General features: G+C 45.1%; 1 protein-coding gene across 1 annotated transcript in view; it reads left to right on the forward strand.

Moving 5' to 3' along the window:
- SLC25A33 (solute carrier family 25 member 33) overlaps window positions 10,998-17,830 on the forward strand; it is a 53,885-nt gene continuing 47,052 nt past the window's right edge. The window contains exons 1-2 of the mRNA XM_021417706.1: window positions 10,998-11,087; window positions 11,660-11,889. The gene's annotated coding sequence lies outside the window, so the exon portion shown is untranslated. The remainder of the gene's footprint in view (window positions 11,088-11,659; window positions 11,890-17,830) is intronic.

The following is a 17,830-nucleotide window of genomic DNA, read 5'->3' on the forward strand; positions in this document are numbered from 1 at the left end:
TACTACTACACAGGGCAAGTAAGCAGAGCAGGCAAGGAACATCTGCCTAAACTGGCATCAGGCCAGGACTCAGGTGTTGCTTTTCTTTTTCCTCCTCTTTTATGAAAAAAATACTGCGGGTTTCCCACAGTTGAAGCTCTGACCAATTTGTTCGCTACCTTTTCCCAAAGCAGGCACCTTGGGGAGTGCAGGACTTCCTTGTAGGTAGACCAAGTGGTTCACTGATCTGAAAGGTGAAGTGCCGCCTACCGAATCAATAACTTAATTTCCTGCCACACACTGGATGTTTCCTTTGGAATTGGACTACCTAGCATTGATAGGGTCTGTTCCTACTTAATTTGAGGTCCAAGAAGAGAGAGACTTGAGGAGTAACAGCTGTAACTTCTAAATGCCATCTGTATTTTTCAAACTGTCTAGACATCTGGGTGGATTGCACACATTACCAGCAAAGCTAGTTGATCATGTCAAACTTTTTCTTTCTGTATAAGCCCCTTTTTGTTTTGTTTAATGAGCTATAAAGAAACCCAGGGGAAGGCTGACTCCAGTAGACAAGTGGGGAAATGTGATCATTGCGGTCGAGATTTTGACATTCTTCATTCTTACCTGGTGCACACAGTGCACAAATTTCAGGATTTCAGAAATTATTGGCTGTGGTGTTTGATAATGATACTCTGACCCACTAAACCCTCAAAACAGGAAGATGTATTTCTGCATGACATAGGCTCTGTGAAATGCTGTTACATGAAAAGATGACTGAAATGGTGCAGCACGGTAAGAAATTACAGCACTGAAAATGAGATTTATGGAATGCTAAAAATGAAGTTTTAAATTGATTTAGTAAAGGAAAAGCCAGAAGAATGAGCACTCTGAGTCTTTAACGAGGCGTACTTCTTAGACAAATACAGAGGTTCTCAATTGTTTTTAATTGTTCTCCAAGATGCCAAGTATCTATTCCAAAGTGATAAGATCATTATCATTAGAAAGGAGAGAAGGTGACTTTTCATACACACTCTGATGCTCTTATTTGAATTACAAAATAGTCATTAAAAATGCAAATAAGCTTGGAGTTTAAATTGGAGACAGACATTTCTGGATAGGAAGCCATTCTGAGAAGATGCATCCTGAAGTTAGGACAGTCTTCAGATCCGCATGTAGATCTACATGTAAGCAATGCCTTGTTAGGTGCCTAGTATTTAGCGCAAGACACTTGTGTTTTCTTGTTCTTATGCCTGTGTTTGCTAACTAATTTTCAGACATCGTAATCAAGGCTTTAACCCTGACCTTCACTAAAAGAAACTTGTTTTGCTCTTCAGGGTTGCCTGGCACTAGCACTGATCTCAAGTACAGTTCAATAAGCACAAAGCATTTATGATTCTCAATAAAGAGTAAATGCAAATGAAGTATGTTACGGTCATACAGGTAGGACCTCTGCAACCTAAAAAAGCTACAGAGCATTTCACAGGAAGTTTAACTTTGAGACTAGAAGAATCAGGTACCATCATTAAATACTGTCTCCCCAGATGTGTGTTAAACTGTGCTTTCTAGAAGTAAACACTGGAAAAGCAGGTTTAGCTTCAGAAAAACCCGAGATGCAAAGAGATTCTTGGTGAGGAAAAGACTTACTAATCTCTTAAGAGATGCATTTGGCAAAGGCTCAGGATCGCCCTTGGGAAAATGAAGAAGTGGAAGGGATTAGGCTTGAGGGCTGGTTTAGGTGCGCATGTGCCCAGCTATTTGAGGAAGGTCAGTAGGTATAAGCTGGCAACTGAAAATAGCCTGTAACCTTGTGGCATTTGTGAAATGGCAGGCTGGGAACCTGATCAACATTTATGGTGTTTTTCTGTGGTTGTTTTCCCAGTGGTCAGCTGCTCCAAATGGTGCTAGAAATAGAGTGAGAGAGACTGCAGGCTGCTCTCCATTTCTAAACCTTCTCAGATATCTTTCTTGCCAAATTCTCTTGGAGGGAGATTGTGCAATCAAACCGAGTTGCATGTAAAAACACGCTTGTGTACGTCCAGGCATGCAGGGTATTGCCAAAGTGGACAGACTGTCCTACTTGTGCCTGCCAGAAAAGTTGTGTTTTGTCCAGCGGAAAAGAAAACATCCTTTTCTCTCTGTGCTTTGGAATTTGCCTCTTCAGACTCTGATCTCATTAGCATTTCCATACTATGACAAGTTTGGCCGTCTTGGGTCAGGACCACGGTTTAGCAAATTGAAGCTTGCAACAGTAGCCAAAACTCAACCCTTCTCCAGAAAGCGGCAGAGGCATTCTCAGCAATGTGACTGATGCTTCAAAGATGGCAGAGAGGACACAGAGAAAGGGAGCAGGCAATTGTTTTGTAATATATGCAGGCTCTTGTGCAGGTTGTTCTTTGTGCTTTAAAAAGAAGTTTCTGCCTACAAATAGACAATAGTATAGGAATAGTTGAGTTTCATGACTAATGTGTTTAGTAGGTCAATTTTATAACTCAGAGAACGGAGGCAACTTGCACAAGGCTGTATGTGAGCTCTGTATCACAACCGGAATTCAAGCTTGTGCTCCAGGTGCACTCTGCAACCATCTTTCCTTGTAGGCCGTGCCATTATCTGAAGGGGCTGATTTTTCAAGAACCTGACACCTAAATAGAGTGAAGTTTTCACTTTGCCACGATTTAAGACCTGACCCTAACTGAACACTGACTTTTTGTTCCCTTCTTTACTGCTTGCACTGGATAGGCAGATTTCCTTAGACTGTATTTAAAAATGAGGCTACCAATTGTAATTGGTAGTTTTGTTAAGTATGCCCCATACTCTGCATTCGTATTAGAATGGCCGCATGAGAAAAACCCACATTGGACAGTAGTGAAGCAAAATACAAGGTCTTAGCACTTGTTCTGAACAAGAGGATCACAGAACCCAAGGCTGCTTCTCCCCTCGTAGACCTCTGAGCCAAAATACCTTCAAAACACTCAGAACTTCTGCCAGTCTTCCTTAGTCCAACTCTTGCCTCTGCCAACGCTGCACCAAGACAGCCCATGATCAGCCTGGTATAGCTGTGCTTTCCTGCAGCTGCTGTCTTATTGATTCAACTGTGCCTGTGTGGTTTGAGCACTGTAGCACCTCTCCAGCCAAGCAGTTATGCATGAAGTCTAATGGTTCACTTAAATTAATACGAACTTTCTGTTTCAACAAGGAGCCACTGGTTCTCTGTAAAATGGGTAGGTCTGATACCTTAGTGTACTTTGTCTTTAAAGATCAACAGCTGCTCTGTAAAATTATAGGGTGTCTCAATCAAACTCTTTTTACACACTCTCATGGGTGATGGCACATGGCTCATGCAAGGGAAGGGAACAGATGGAGCACAGAAGTTTGTTTTGCTCTTTTCCTGCTTAGCTCCATGTCTGGAAACCTCCTAAGCCTGCCAAATGGCAGTGAAAAATGAGAGTGGTGTGAGGGCCATACAGATGAGGTGGTCTGCAGCTCAGCCATTCCAAGTGCAGCAGGCACTGATCTTTACCTGGCAGAGTCTCCATGGCAGCAAAAGGAGAGAGGAAGAGTTCCTGCTAACTTGCTTTGATTTTTTTGGTCCAAGCAGAAATGATAACATTGTCAGAGATGGCAACATTACGTTTTGCTGCAATTGTAACAACCAGAGTCTCTCTGCACGAAAACACAGCCGCTCCCATTTCCCAGGATTATTTTAGATGAGTAAGCGCTGCTCTTCCAATCCCTCCTTTCAGTTGGGTGACCAGTTTGTTTGGAAGATTCATTGTTTGGAGGCATACCGAAAGCAGCCAAACAAAGATGGGAAGAGCGAAAGCAAAAGATGTTTTCCTAAAGCCAAACTGTTGGGTTTCCTTTTTTTTTTTTTTTTTTTTTTTTTTTTTTTTTTTTTTTTTTTTTTTGTGGCGGGAGATGTATCTGAGAGAGGGAAGTTGTTTTGATTTGTTTTGAGAGAAAACATCTCCATGGCCAAGACAAACAAAGATGCCTGCTCTAGATCTTGTTACCTTTGGTCTCTTTGGGCCTCGTGTCAGTTCCCAGATTACTTTTACGAACTGTTTAATCTCATGGCTTTTATTTCCCCTGTAAATAAATGGTATTTCAAATTCCAGGATAACTTCAGATACTAATACCAGCTGTCTAGACAAAGAGCAGCCCACAGACATGGTCATAAATAAAAACAGTCCCGGTGCTTTGGGGCTTTTTCTTCCTTCTCTTGACAAACCAGCTTGCAGACACGGAGCGGCAGGACAGGCTGGCTGTGTGAAGGCAGACACGGCCCTTTGCCATCTCTTGGAGGAGATCAGACCTAGCTGGGGCCATGCCGTGGGGTGCTTGGCATCTCAGAAGCGTTTTGTATCTCTATATGTAAATAGTTTCCAGATAAGGAACCAGGAGATAAAGCTCACAGCTACATAGCTCAGCTCCTAAGTTGCACAGAGGAGCACCGGAGATGTTTTTATGCCTCCCATGGCTTCCACTATACACATCCTCAGTCGGCTTGTCCTGCTGAAGGGTGGCTTTCATACGGCTTCTGTTCTTCATTCCAGCAGTGCAGAGCCGCTGTGCAGCACGCTCCAGAACCCACCACCCTCAAGCTTTGAGAGGATACAAGAAAGAACATTGTGCTAAGACCTACATTTATTAATTGTGAAAATCAACAACCTCTATAAAATGTGGACACGTAGCTTGGATTGTCAAGGGAAATACTGTATTTCTCTTCTTTTGTCAGCATTTTCCGTGCACCTGCAGACCTCTGTTCATTCTAACGAGCAGCATTAACTGCCAGAAGTTTCTTTTGTTGGGTTTTTCAAAGCAAGTTGCAGTCAGTAAATAATTATTTTCCAGATTTAGCACCCAGTCTCACAAGATGGTTACTAAGATCTGTTTTTTATGAAGCAGGAAAATTTTGGAAGAGAACAAATTACATGACTAATCTAAACAAAATCTCCAAGTCTGTGATGGAGAGATGAGGAGGACCAAGAAATCCTGGACTGCTCTTTGCAGAGACAATCTCTAATGTCAATAGTTGTGTTGTTAAATTTCCTTTTCTGACGCTACTTAACAAAGAGTGGATACTCATTTAACTAAGCATGCACTGACCTGCTTCTGATGGCTGAACTGATGCCGAAGTGCACCAAGGGCTGAAGAAATAGATCCTTTATTCCCGGAGTGCTGCTGCAGCTGATAATGGCATACTCTCACACGCTTCTCAGACCTGCCAATGGCTTCTCTGCAGGCCATGCACAGCCTGTCACAGATGGATGGGGGCATGCATATTCTGAGTCAGCTTTCAGGTGCTCGACCTACCTTTCTGGTACCAAAATGCATGAGAAAGGAAGGCAAGAGAGAAAATATAGGACTTGAAGAATGGAGATGTACTAGCAGAATTGTCTGATGGCCTGTTGGCCTGTACTGCACTTGCTGCCACATGCCAGTTTTGTTAGCATCTTGTTGCAGAAGAAAATTCTGTTTTTTTCCTCTTAACTGTGTGGTTTCTATTTTTAGGAAAACACAAACATTTGGAGCTGTCCCCATGTGTCCTACTTTTTGTGAGCCTGCTAGGAAGCTTTGGTGAATGCCTCCCAGAGGGAGCAGGCAGGGTGATGACTCTTGCACTGCTAGGAACAGCTCACAGCCAGCTTCCTAAAAAAACACGTTATCCGGACATCTGATGTGAGAGTTCAGTGCTAACAGTCAACAGGAGGGCTGCCTGGAACAAAGATGCAGAGCTGGCAAGAGCTAAGCCTGTAGAAGAACATGCTACATAAATATTATCACAGAACAGTCATCTACAGTAACAGCTCCCACTGAAGTGCTGCCTGCATGTTAAAAAAAATGATGGCACTTAAAATGGAATAAGGAAAAAGAAACTAGGATTATACACGTCCTGATTATGGGAAATTCAAGATGCAATACTGTAAGTTTCATATAGCAAACTCAGATTCCTGGCAAAAGAAGCATATATGTATGTGACATATCTTTTACAAACACATGTACACGTTCACTCTCAGCTGTTCAACATTAAGAAATTGTATTCTCTAGCTGCTTGGCAACAGAGTTGATTTATGTTCTTTGTTTCAAACTAGCAAGATATGCACAGGGCTGTGTGAGAAGTGGTGTCTAAATCAGTCCATTAATGTTCTTACCTTCTTTTTATTTGGCTCTGCTTTCTAGAAATTACACACATGGCTCATTAGTGACCACCCAAGCTTCCTTGCAGAAGGTGGTACTGGCTCTAGTGTCACTCTGAACCACTCTCTTAGCGCTGGAAGGATTCTGCCCACCTGCATGTGTTTCTCCTCAACAATCCTGGACACTTCTTGTGCCTCAGGAAGGTCTCTGTGCAGCAGCTGCCATACACGCCCTCCAGCTCAGCAGCAGAGATGAGTCTACGCCCAGCCATGATTCTGAAGTCGCAGTAAGAGAGGCACCCTGTACTGATTCCATCTGCCCAAACAAGAGAGCTTCACTTTTGTTTGTATGAGTAAGAGAATTCAAAACCAAAATTGTATTGTGTTTTTTGTCATGTTTCAGTGCAGTCTGCAGCACCTCCCCGTGCTGGGCTCTGTGCACCAAGCAGTTACCTCTACTTCGTGTGAAGGGGGTATAGCTGGAAGGGAAGGAAACTGAAGCTGTCACAGAAGTACGATGAGAATTCTACATATTTATATACCTTTCTTATCATTGACAACACACTTGTTAGTCTTGGGTGTTTAAAATAACCCCTCATTTTTCAGATAAGCACACTGTGCAAGTTGATACTATATACACATTGAAAACAACGGCTCACCTGATCCCCCAACGCATCTGAATTTTCTACTGCAATACAAAGAAAACAATCACTTCCTACCTGTCAGTAGCATCTCCTCCTATCCAAAAGTTTCATGGAAATAATTAATATGAATTGAAAGAACTAACCTAGAGCCCTAAGCAAGGTCTTTTCAGATTTTCACAGGAGAAGGCATAATACGGACTGTCAGGACCCCAAGCAGTATGCCTTACCAGGGACCTGAACAGATCTTTGCAAAAGGCCTCTTACAACAGGAATGGTTAAGCAGAAACCATTGTAAAGGAACATCCATCATTGTCCTCACTCCCAATGATGACTCATGTGGCCTTTGCTAAATTGTGTAGAAGGGACAGAATTTATTGCTTGACTCTGGAAGACAGGACTGAAGGAGACCAGGTGAGGAGCCACAGTGGCATCCACTGGAAACTGCCATGCTCTGAAGTACACAAGATACTTGTGCTTAACACACATGCCCTTCCGATCTGAAATAGCAGTTGTTCTTTATAAAAAACAGATGAGCAAGGCTACAGTTAAGGGCCTGTGCACTCACATAAACAGAAGATAATCGGCATACAACAGGACCTAGATACCAGGAAGACAAGGACTTGTTTTAAGGACTATTGTAATTAGGAATGGCCTTATGCTAAAGCTTATTGTTGTCAGCAGCAAAGCTAGATTAGCAGTCTCAGCCTTTGCCTTTCTTTGGCCTGAGCTCAGAAACACACTTATTTCAGATTTTAGTACATCCTCCAATTTAAACACTCAGAAAGGTGACGCCTGTAAAGAACACCTGAACTGTCTGTTACGACCACCAGTTGAAAAGCCAGTACTCCTGAAGGGAGAGTATAGGCAGAAAAAAAAAAAAAAACAAAAACCTAGAGGATCAGAAAGCTTAAGAAGCTTTCTGGGGGTTGCTTTCTTTTGACAAATAAGTAGGCAGTTATGTACTACAGGGCAAAAAAAAAAAAAAAACAACAAACAAGAGGATCAGAAAGCTTAAGAAGCTTTCTGGGGGTTGCTTTCTTTTGACAAATAAGTAGGGAAAAAAAAAAAAAAAAAACAAACAAGAGGATCAGAAAGCTTAAGAAGCTTTCTGGGGGTTGCTTTCTTTTGACAAATAAGTAGGCAGTTATGTACTACAGGGCAAAAAAAAAAAAAAAAAGGTTAAAACATTCATGTTCTCTTCTGTTTACATTTGAAGAATCATTCCCACACAATTGTATTGAACACAGATATTATTTCAAAAGAAGCAAAGTGATACAGTCTAATGGTTCCTGGCCAAAAATAAATTCAGAACTCTCATTTTGTGGGAAATGTCAACATTTCAACATTTTTTCCAATACTGCCGTTTTTAAGAAATCCCCAAATTCCTGCTCCTGACCAGCCTTCCTGGCCAGCAGTACCAGACACAATGCCAAAACCCAGCAGAAAGAATGTCTTTTAATAGTGCGCACACACCATGTTTACAAAACCTGCACTCTGTTTTTAGCTGACTCTTCAAGAGGATCTACAATTTCCTCAGCATTTCATTTCCAAAAGTTCTCCACAGACACGGGGTATTCCAAGCTGGCTGTGCACCAAGGCAACCATCAATCAACCATGACAAGAAGATCTCTTCCCTGCATTGCTTCCCCAGGACAACATTCTGGGGAGCATAATGTTGTCATTGTGTATGCACCACTGGCCTCTGCAGGTTCCTTTCTTGGGGGTTATGATCTCAAGTAGTTTTTAAATAATCGTTCTATGGAAAAGGCTTATATCCTCCATGTGTACCCATGGAGCCTGTCGTGGCACTGCTTAGGGAAGTGGTGCTGTGATATGAGGGCACTGGTGGACATGACAGAAAACTGGTTTTCAGCATCATTTTGCTCATGGTCTTTATTAGGATTCAAAATCTAGGACTAGAGCTTTGTTCTGAATTGGACTGTCCTAAGGATAAGCCTAGGAATGTATGTGAGAAGAATCAGAAGGGATTTTTTCACTGCATTTGCTGGTGTTGGAGCAGGGAAAAGATCTGAAATTCTTTCCCCACCTACAGAGACAGGCCTGTGAGGCGGGGGTGTTTTTTCCTTTCTTGCAGGAAATTGTCTGGCCCTCTTAGCCTTTCCAGAAGGTGCTGGCAGGTAGTGGAAATAGTATGGAGATGAGGAAGACAACAGTATTTCTATGGGCTGGTGTTGTTTCTAGATCTGATACACATCACTACGGGGCAGCATCTGCATGGTGAACCCACAGCACAGATTTCTGTAGGCCAGGGAAGAACTCATAAGTAATGAAATATGTGTCCTACCATGAGATGAGGTGCTTCTGCCAAAAAGATGGTCTGTCTCAGGGCTGCCGGGTGCTTCCTCCTCCAGGCATCGGATGAGATCTGCTATTTTTCCTCTAGGAAGGTGAAGTGAGACTGGCCAGGAAGCTGGTGACATTACAGCTGTCTCAGGAATTTCCCCATCCCCTGAGCAGCCAGGGCAGAGGAATAGGGAAAGGAGGGGGAATGCGCAGATGGATTTTCCAGGTAACACCTGGTGAAAGAGGGACGATACAGTCTCACTCAGAACAATGGATTTGTTTTGAGCTGCTTGTCAGGAACTGACCTCTTTCCCCTCTCATCCTCCGAGCAAGTGATCCTCGAGATCTTTGTTTTCTGTCTGCCCTCCCTCCCTGAAATGACCCTTTCCTCTCACTCAAAGCAGTGACGCACACAATGTCCATCAGATTCCTCTGACATCAGCACCTCTAGGCTAGTTTCTTCCCGGTGTCTCTCTGGGTGTTGAAAGGCTGAGAGTGGACGCTGGTTGCAGAGGCCAGATTATAGTCAGTTCTCTATTAAGTTGTGCCCTGGCTGCCTCTTCTTGCAGACAACCCAAGGCTTTTGGCAGATAGGTAGCAAAGTGAGGGCAGACATGTTTAACTCCTCCTGAGCGCTTTCTGCAGGGCATGCACACTTGGAAGGTCAGGTGCTGCTGGCACTGCAAGAAGAGGTGCAGCACTTGCTTGGGCTCTGGAGAAGGAAAGTGCAAGTGCAAACCTGGCTGGGAGGATACAGCTGCATCCGCTCAAGTGTACAGGCTGTAGCGGATACAGCCCTCCCTGTCAGGGACCTGTTGCAGTTCCACTGGCTGCTTTCTCCGGAAGCCCTATCTGTGATACACCCACTAGGAATGAATGTTGCTCACAGTCTCTGTAACTAAAATATTATCTGAGTCCACAGTTACAGCATGTCCCCTACCCACAGCCCCTCTGCTGAAATCCCAGCCAAAGAAATAAAGCGTGGGTAAGATGGAAGGGAGCAAAATAAGGACAATGCTCATGCTCTGCTGCTCACGAGTATGGTGGCTCTGAGAGTTCTGAGAAGGGTCCTGATGCTGTGTCCGCCATCATGGCATCCACCACATGTCTGCCTCTTGCCTCACAGCGTGGATGTGCCCTCTGGGTCCCACAGAACACGCAGCACTGGCCCGCTGCTGCTGTGGGATTTCAGCACCTTGAGCTGGTAGCATACAGACCTCACTGTGCTGGCTGCTAGCCCAGGCTGCTGGATTAAGGCCGTAGTAGCACTCCATTTCATGAGTCCTACAGCACAGTAGCCACAGCCACACCAACATGATGTTGTTAGGTCCCACAGATGTGCTAGGAGACTGCACCCAGAGTTTTACTGCTCCTCTCTACAGCTTGGGCATTGGCTGTACGGGCAGAATGCCATCCATAGCTTGCCTCCTCACATCCTCCATCACCTGAGCAGCTCCCTCCTGCCTTCACCGCCTTCTCGGCCAGCCCTGCTTGCCTCTGAGGGAGCCGGATCCCTGCCTCCTAGCTGCAGCCTGCTCCTCTCAGAGTGCCGGCCCTACACCGACCTCCTCAGGAGCCCGCCCGAGTCTCTGAGGGCGGGAAGGACCGGCGCGAGGCCGCAGCGCTCTGAGGGCGGGAAGCGCCGGCGCGAGGCCGCAGCGCTCTGAGGGCGGGAAGCNGCTTGCCTCTGAGGGAGCCGGATCCCTGCCTCCTAGCTGCAGCCTGCTCCTCTCAGAGTGCCGGCCCTACACCGACCTCCTCAGGACTCTGCCCGTGCCGGCCAGGGCGGGAAGGACTCAGGAGCCCGCCCGAGTCTCTGAGGGCGGGAAGCGCCGGCGCGAGGCCGCAGCGCTCTGAGGGCGGGAAGCGCCGGCGCGAGGCCGCAGCGCTCTGAGGGCGGGAAGGGCCGGCGCGAGGCCGCAGCACGCGGAGGCAGCGCTAGCATGAGGGCTGTAGAGGAGTTGAGCAAAGCCCGGCGTTCACCCCTCCCACTGCAAGAGAGATGGGTCAGTTCGAAAATACGGTGAGTGGGTTTAGCTGTGAGGCTGAATCAGCTTTCCGATGCAGCTTTCCTATGGTCTTCCTGGCCTGTGCTGAGGGCAGGAGAGACATCCCCATGGTCCCCGCTGGCCAAAGTGCCTGAAGCGCCTCCTCAGAACTCTTCCCTGCGTTCAGACTTCAAGGCTGACAGCAGTGGCGGGCTCTGGAAGCCCTCAGAGGAAGCTGAGGGTTACCATCTCTTGGCACTTGCCAAGCCTGCGTGTTCTTGTCCTGTCACAAAGTGGCTGTGCTTGGTGCACCTGATGAGAAGGGCCCAGGTGGGCGGGCTGGAGGATGTGCAGATGGAGCTGCCTTATAAATTTAGGGGTGATGGAGGCTGTGCCTTCACACATACAGGAAATTCATGGTGGTGAAGTTCTTCAGGTAAGTTGTAGGGTTCTGAGGGTCTTTGTTGCGGGAGGGGCCTCAGCGCTGTGTCACAGCGTGCTTTATCTTGCTTTACAGTAAAATATAAAAAGAATGAAAATAAAAGAGAAAAAAGCCCGGTCACGCTGTCTGTATGAAGCAAAGGTTTGCTTCTCATTTCTCATGCAGAAAAACAACCCTGGGAATGCTACCAGCAGCCAAAATGAGAGCTGTTTCACAGTTGCTGTGCTTCCCGGAGCTGGCTGTCAGCAGTTCCCACCACGCAGGCAGGAGAGCGGAGTACACCTGACTCTGAGCACCACTGCAAGGAAGTGACTGGAGCTTTCAGCTGTTCTTCGTGGCTGCGACCTGCCAGCATGGCCTCTGCATGGAAATTCTCCTGGGAAGAGGCCAGAAAGGTAGTTTTCAAATTTTATGGTAACTGAAATCACAGAAAAAGGCACGAAGAAGGGAAAGAGGTTTTTATCTTCTATATTTTTTTATATTTTATTTTATTTTTTGTAAAACCTGTCTTGGTTCTAATTAAGTGATGCAAATTCTTCAGATGAACTCTGGGTCTGAGGGGGATATAAGGTTTTACAGAGCCCGGCGTGAGGTTGTGTGTTTTGTACCTTGTCTCCTAGCAGCAAAAACCACATGGATGTGAGAGGCTGTTTTATGATCCGCCAGGGCTGTTGTTGGACAGGTTACAGTGAACAGAGTTATTCCAGCCGCACTGGAATTGCTGCTCCCTCCCTCCTCTCATTCTCTCTCTCTCTCTCTCTTCCACCTTCATTTTCTTTTTTCTTCTTTCTTCACCAAACTGGTGTGAGAGAGGAGAGAGGATGGATGCTTTCATTCTCCTTGTGCCAGAACTCTCCCACTGGACTTGGCTTCAGTCTCCTCATCTCCCTTGCAAACCCTTTTTCCTTGCTGGCTAGAATTTCACCAGGAATTTCTAAAGAGACAGTAAACTATGTTGGTTACTCTTTCATTTGCTCATCTCTTCAGTGTTGCAAAAAATAAAACAACAACAAAAAAACCCCACAACTTTGTGCTCATGCTGTGCAGCAGCTTCCGTCAGAGGATTTCTAAGCAGCTTGGCAAACATTCATCAGTTGAGGCTCATAATGTTCCCGTGTAGGAGGGAAGGGCTGTCATCTCTCTTCCACAGCTGGGGAAACTGAGGTGTAAAGAAGCAAAAAGATTTGTTTGGGCACGCAGCATCTCAGTTCTACTTTGGCCTGGTTGATTCCCTTCTTGGTGCTTTAACCTGCTCAGATTCATTCACTTCTTACCCCCACCCCTCCCATTTACTTTCTGACTGCAGATTTTCCTGTCACTCAGTCTAGTGGCTTTGCAAGTTGTGATTACAGAAATACCATCTTCCCACCCCTCTCCGCTATCCCACTCTCAGTCAGTGCTAGGCAGACCTACTACTGGACTACGTGACTGATTCGTTTTGTTAGAAAGGAGCTTTCAGAGAGAGTAGTTCAGATCTTCATCAGAGCATCATAACAGCCTTCTATATGGTTTGTTTCACTCTCCTTACGCTGCCCTTGCTCTCCTATTTTCTGTTTGTTATGCCCATGCAACAGAACTAAATATTGACAGATTATCTTTGCGTTTAGCACCAGTTCTGGTAGAGCTATTCAGTGTAAGGCAGTACTGAATCATTCCCCCTGGCTTTGGAAATATCACCTGCTCAATCTTTTCAGCTCACCTGAGGTTCAATCCAAAGAAAACTGAAAGAACTGTGACTGTTTCCATGGGCTTTAGAAGGCTTTGGGTTGTAATCCAAACCACATATTGAAAGATTTCAGAGGCTTTTGAGTAAGAACCTTCCCTGCCCTTCACCTGAATTCACAAGGCTTCATGACACAGATAATTCCCCGTTTCTTCACTATTCTGCAAAACATAGAAGAGGAAAGTCCCAACAGAGGAAATGCAATTGCAGTGTAACTTCCTCTCCGTGGAATGCTTTTGACCTGTTGGATCAGCTTTCACCCACGCTCCTGCACAAGACTGAAATAATTAGTCAAGGCAGGAGGGAGCAGAAAGCTGGAGGCATGGGCTAGGAGGCAGATTCATGATTAAAGATGAGATACTGAGATAAGCACTGTCTCCAGACAATTAGAGATGCAGATGCAGAACACAAATCATGGTTATGGATGAAGAGCTGATAGCATCAGATATGAAATATAGGTGCCCCTCCAAAGACCACGTGTGACCCAGCAGTGCAGTGATGAATGGTGTTGACTGCAGAGAGTAATTTTCATAACTTTTACCACCTCATTTAATTTAACCTGGATTTAGGCCCTTTGAGCATCTGTCTTTCCAAGCAACTGTTAGCCCATTGCAAATGAGTCTAACAAGGAGTTCCTAAGTCCTTAAGTTTTTGCAGGTTAGATTGAAATGGGACCTGATCAAGGACAGAGCTCCTCTCTGCGGAAATCTCTGCTGGGAGGGAGTGGTTCAGTTCTCACCAGAAACTCAGGAATTAAATTTTACCTCCAACAAAGAGCTGCACCTTCTTAGACCTGAAAGAACCCAATCATGAGACATACATTCACAAGAAACAAGGCTTCAATTAGATCCTCTGCTAATACAGAGATGTCTACAAGATCTTTCAGGTCTGCTCTTTGTAAATACGTGGAATGCCTTGCTGCTTGTTCCGTGGAGAATATAGATTTGTTTTTCAGGGTAGCTCCCACATATCAGTTGGCTTTTAAGTTTGTTGTGTTGCTCTATCCTGCAAGATGCATAACCTGTGGTGTAACACTCTTAATGATTTAATTTTCAAGGGTGCTAAGCGCACTGCCTACCATGAAGCTACAGGGACATAGGGTTGCTCAGCATCACTGAAGCCCAAGCTAGGAATGCATGCTCCCAATCTTTTGCACATATCATATCTTCCATCCAAAGATCTCTTGCACACAGTAAAGGACAGATGAAAATTATCAGCCCCACTTTGCAGCTGGGGAAACTGAGACACAGAAAGTCCCACGGTGAGCCAGATGTAAAGCTTGAAAGCAGTTCAATGGGAATTTCACTCTCTTTATTCCAGCTTATGTGTTGAGCTTCACAAGTCAATGTGAGTGGACAATTGAAATAGTGGCAAGATGGCAGTTGCTCTGTCACAAACCTGAAACTTGGCCATCTCTAACCCATCTACTGACAGCAGTAAGGGGGTAAATCAGGAGAAGGATCACAGCATGCTTGTAATCTACCTTGTGTTATTTCCTTAAATATCTGTTACAGACCACTGTCAAAGAAAGAGGCTTACTAGAAAAACAGTCCCAACATGGCATTTATTATGTCTTTATGAATCCTGGAGCAGGAAGAAAACAGAAATCAGCTTATCTCCTCCCTACACTTTAGAAGGGGAAACTCTGCATGGTCCATGCCTTGTTGTAAGTGGAAACAGGCTGCTTACAGAAAGAAAGTCTGTTCTGAGATGAAACCATCTGGCTCAGCTCAGTCTTATCCAGCCCAGGCTGGGATTTGCACAAGCTGTTATCAGAATCCTCTGAGTGCTTGTTTCTATTCTGCCAAGGCTAGCACCAAGCTTTTATTCATAGTGGGGATGTCATTCACAATATATATGTCTGGACAGGGGTGGGGAGGACTTGATTGATGGTGGTGACAGCTGATTGTAACAACAGCTACGTCCCATCATCAGTAAACTTAAGGCCAGGCTACAACACATCAATCTCTCTCAACATAAATACACGTGGCCCAGAGATGCCCGTTTCAGTCCTACATACAAAGGATATGAAGGTGAGGAGGCCTGCAGGCTGAGCTCTTGCCTTAGCTCCTTAGATGGTTTTGGACCAGGGAAAACATTTTCATTTGTAAATGCCCTGAATGTTAGAGTTTTCAGCTCTGCCTGGATGATTTCTGGACTGCAGTGAAAAGTGATGATGCCACTTCAATGCAGGGGCTCCTTGGCTCATTGGAGCTTGCTGGTGTTACCAGCAATTAATCTTTGATCAAGATTAATTTTCCACTGCTGGAGGAATTATCCATTAGGAGCTTTTTTCCCTGCACAATCTGTTTACTATGCGTGAAACAAATCAGGTTGCAAGTCAACCAGAGTGGGAAGTTTCCAAATGACACAGACCCCAAAGAATTTGCCTGTTTTATTTGTGACCATGAGGTTACATGATTCAACACGTTAAAGACTACGACCCAAAGCACTACCTAGGGAGATTTTGAATACAGCTCTGCTCTTGTTCACGCTGGTATAAGATGTTAGTTCCCTCTTGCTGATGATAGAAGTGCAACTGGCTCTTTTTGGGTATGAATAAATGACCAGGGAAGTAAGCTGAATGATAGGGACAGTCTGCAAAGTTCTCTGTGGAGCAGATCTGCTCCCTATTTTCTGCTAGGGTACGACTACTGGATGTGCGTATGGTACCTGCACATAGCTGATGGCCAGATGCCACCCAGGCTAAAGATCAGAGACAGAAAAATTAGCTTTGCTTAGAAAGAGAAGGACAAGCATAAAAAATCCCCCTAATTATTGCAAATTGCAGCCAAAACCACTTGAAAGCAGAATAGTTCATGCTGCTTAAGCAGACTTCATAGGTTGAAAATGTCGTGTTTAATTAGTAAATCATTTTCTCAGAGTCACACAGACAGACTGGTGTAAACAACATATGGCCCCAGCAAGAGGTGCATGTCAAGGTTGCTGGAAGCAAGCTGGATATGCAGGAACTTCAGTGGAGCTGTGTTGTCTTGGGAGCCCTGTAACAGCTGGTGTTCTAGATTTATGTGGAAGAGATGCTTCCAAGAGCAGAGGTGGCGCTTGGAAATGTCAGGGGAGCACAACTGGCACATCTGTAGGATCTTATCTAGCTCATAGAAACACAGCTGGCTAAATTCATAGTGAGTGGGCATCCACCACCATTTTCTTACCACATCCTCCCTTCTTGGACAGTCTCCTACTGGAGATAACCTAGGGTTTGTACTATAAACTATTCTTAGGACTATGAATTATTCAAGTGATTGGAGGACTGGGTTATTACGGGAACCCCTTGTTCTTTTTTAGGTCAGGTTCAGTCTGCCCTTAGGTGTAGACGTTGCTCTGGAGCAGAATATGGTTCCAGAGAGACAAACAACCATGGTTAGCAAGGGTTTGCTTTGCCTCTGATTAAGTACTACAAATACTGTGTGTATCTGCAACTAGCAACAAATGCCCTTGTGATGTTTTATATTGGAGAAACGTATTTTGTGAGCTGGGGTCCCTGTTATCGTTCCTTTTTGCATGGCTCCTGACTATCGGGGAAAAAAGAGCAAAAGAGGCTACTTATTACATACTTGTGTCTTCCCGTGTCTCTAATTTTAAACACTGCTAGAAGTTAGTGTAATGGATGACACTGACTTCAGTAATCTCTTATGCTCACCTGCTCCCCAGTATGAGAGGGCATAAGATGCGATCAAATCCAGCTGCATTGGTATGTCTGTCTGCAGACACAGATGAATTGATACCACAAGTGGAGCTGATCCAGCTCCTTGGACTGGTTTATCCCAACATCTTTGAAGTGATTCATGCTTATTTCTGATGTGATTTGTACTAACAGCTGGAGTCACTTTTCTTGCTGCCCTGCCCCCTCGATTTTGTTCTTCCTTGCCTCTTTCCCACTTTATCCTCTTCCTCCCTGCGCAGGTCCCCCCTCTGCTCTCTTACTCTGCCTCCTCCTTTTTCCACTGCACGTGGGGTGGATGACATCCTCCTGCAGCCACCTCGAAGCTCTCTGTGCTGTGAGCAGGAGGGCTTCCTGCCAGAGCAGGGGGCAGACAGGTCACTGCTTCAGTCCTGCCCTGGCTCTGCTTCAGAGAGCTGAGGCAGACAGCATTGCACGAGTGGTGCAGCCGACATGGCTTTGTGGAGACGCAAGAAATGGGCTGTAACTAATCAAGATTACACCACAATTAAATAAAAGGCAGGGAGAGAGAGATGGTGCCCTGTGTAAAGGAGAGAAATAGCTAGCTGCAAGGTCCCTGAGGCCCTAATCTGCACAGGGAAGTACTGCTTTGATATTCTGCGGTGCCTTTTAGCCCCGGGTGTTGCACATATTTTCACTAAGACCGTTATTGCCACCCTCTGTATATCTCAAGCAAAAATTAAATAAAATACAGTTTACTACTTTCAGGGTCAGAACTAACCTGGTTTATTGGGACCTTGTTAATATTTTAAAGAAATTGTGTTGTACTTCACGTTCAGATCTGTTGTGGACTCATCTGGCCTCTCTGTGCTGTTCTGGATTTCTAGCTATGCTCTCAGGAGACCCATGAGCAGTCGTTAGCAATTTGTATACATGCTGGCCCATCTCGTATTGTCCATCTATTCAGCAG

This window comes from Numida meleagris, chromosome 20 (genome assembly GCF_002078875.1).
Source record: "Numida meleagris isolate 19003 breed g44 Domestic line chromosome 20, NumMel1.0, whole genome shotgun sequence".
Taxonomy (NCBI): domain Eukaryota; kingdom Metazoa; phylum Chordata; class Aves; order Galliformes; family Numididae; genus Numida; species Numida meleagris.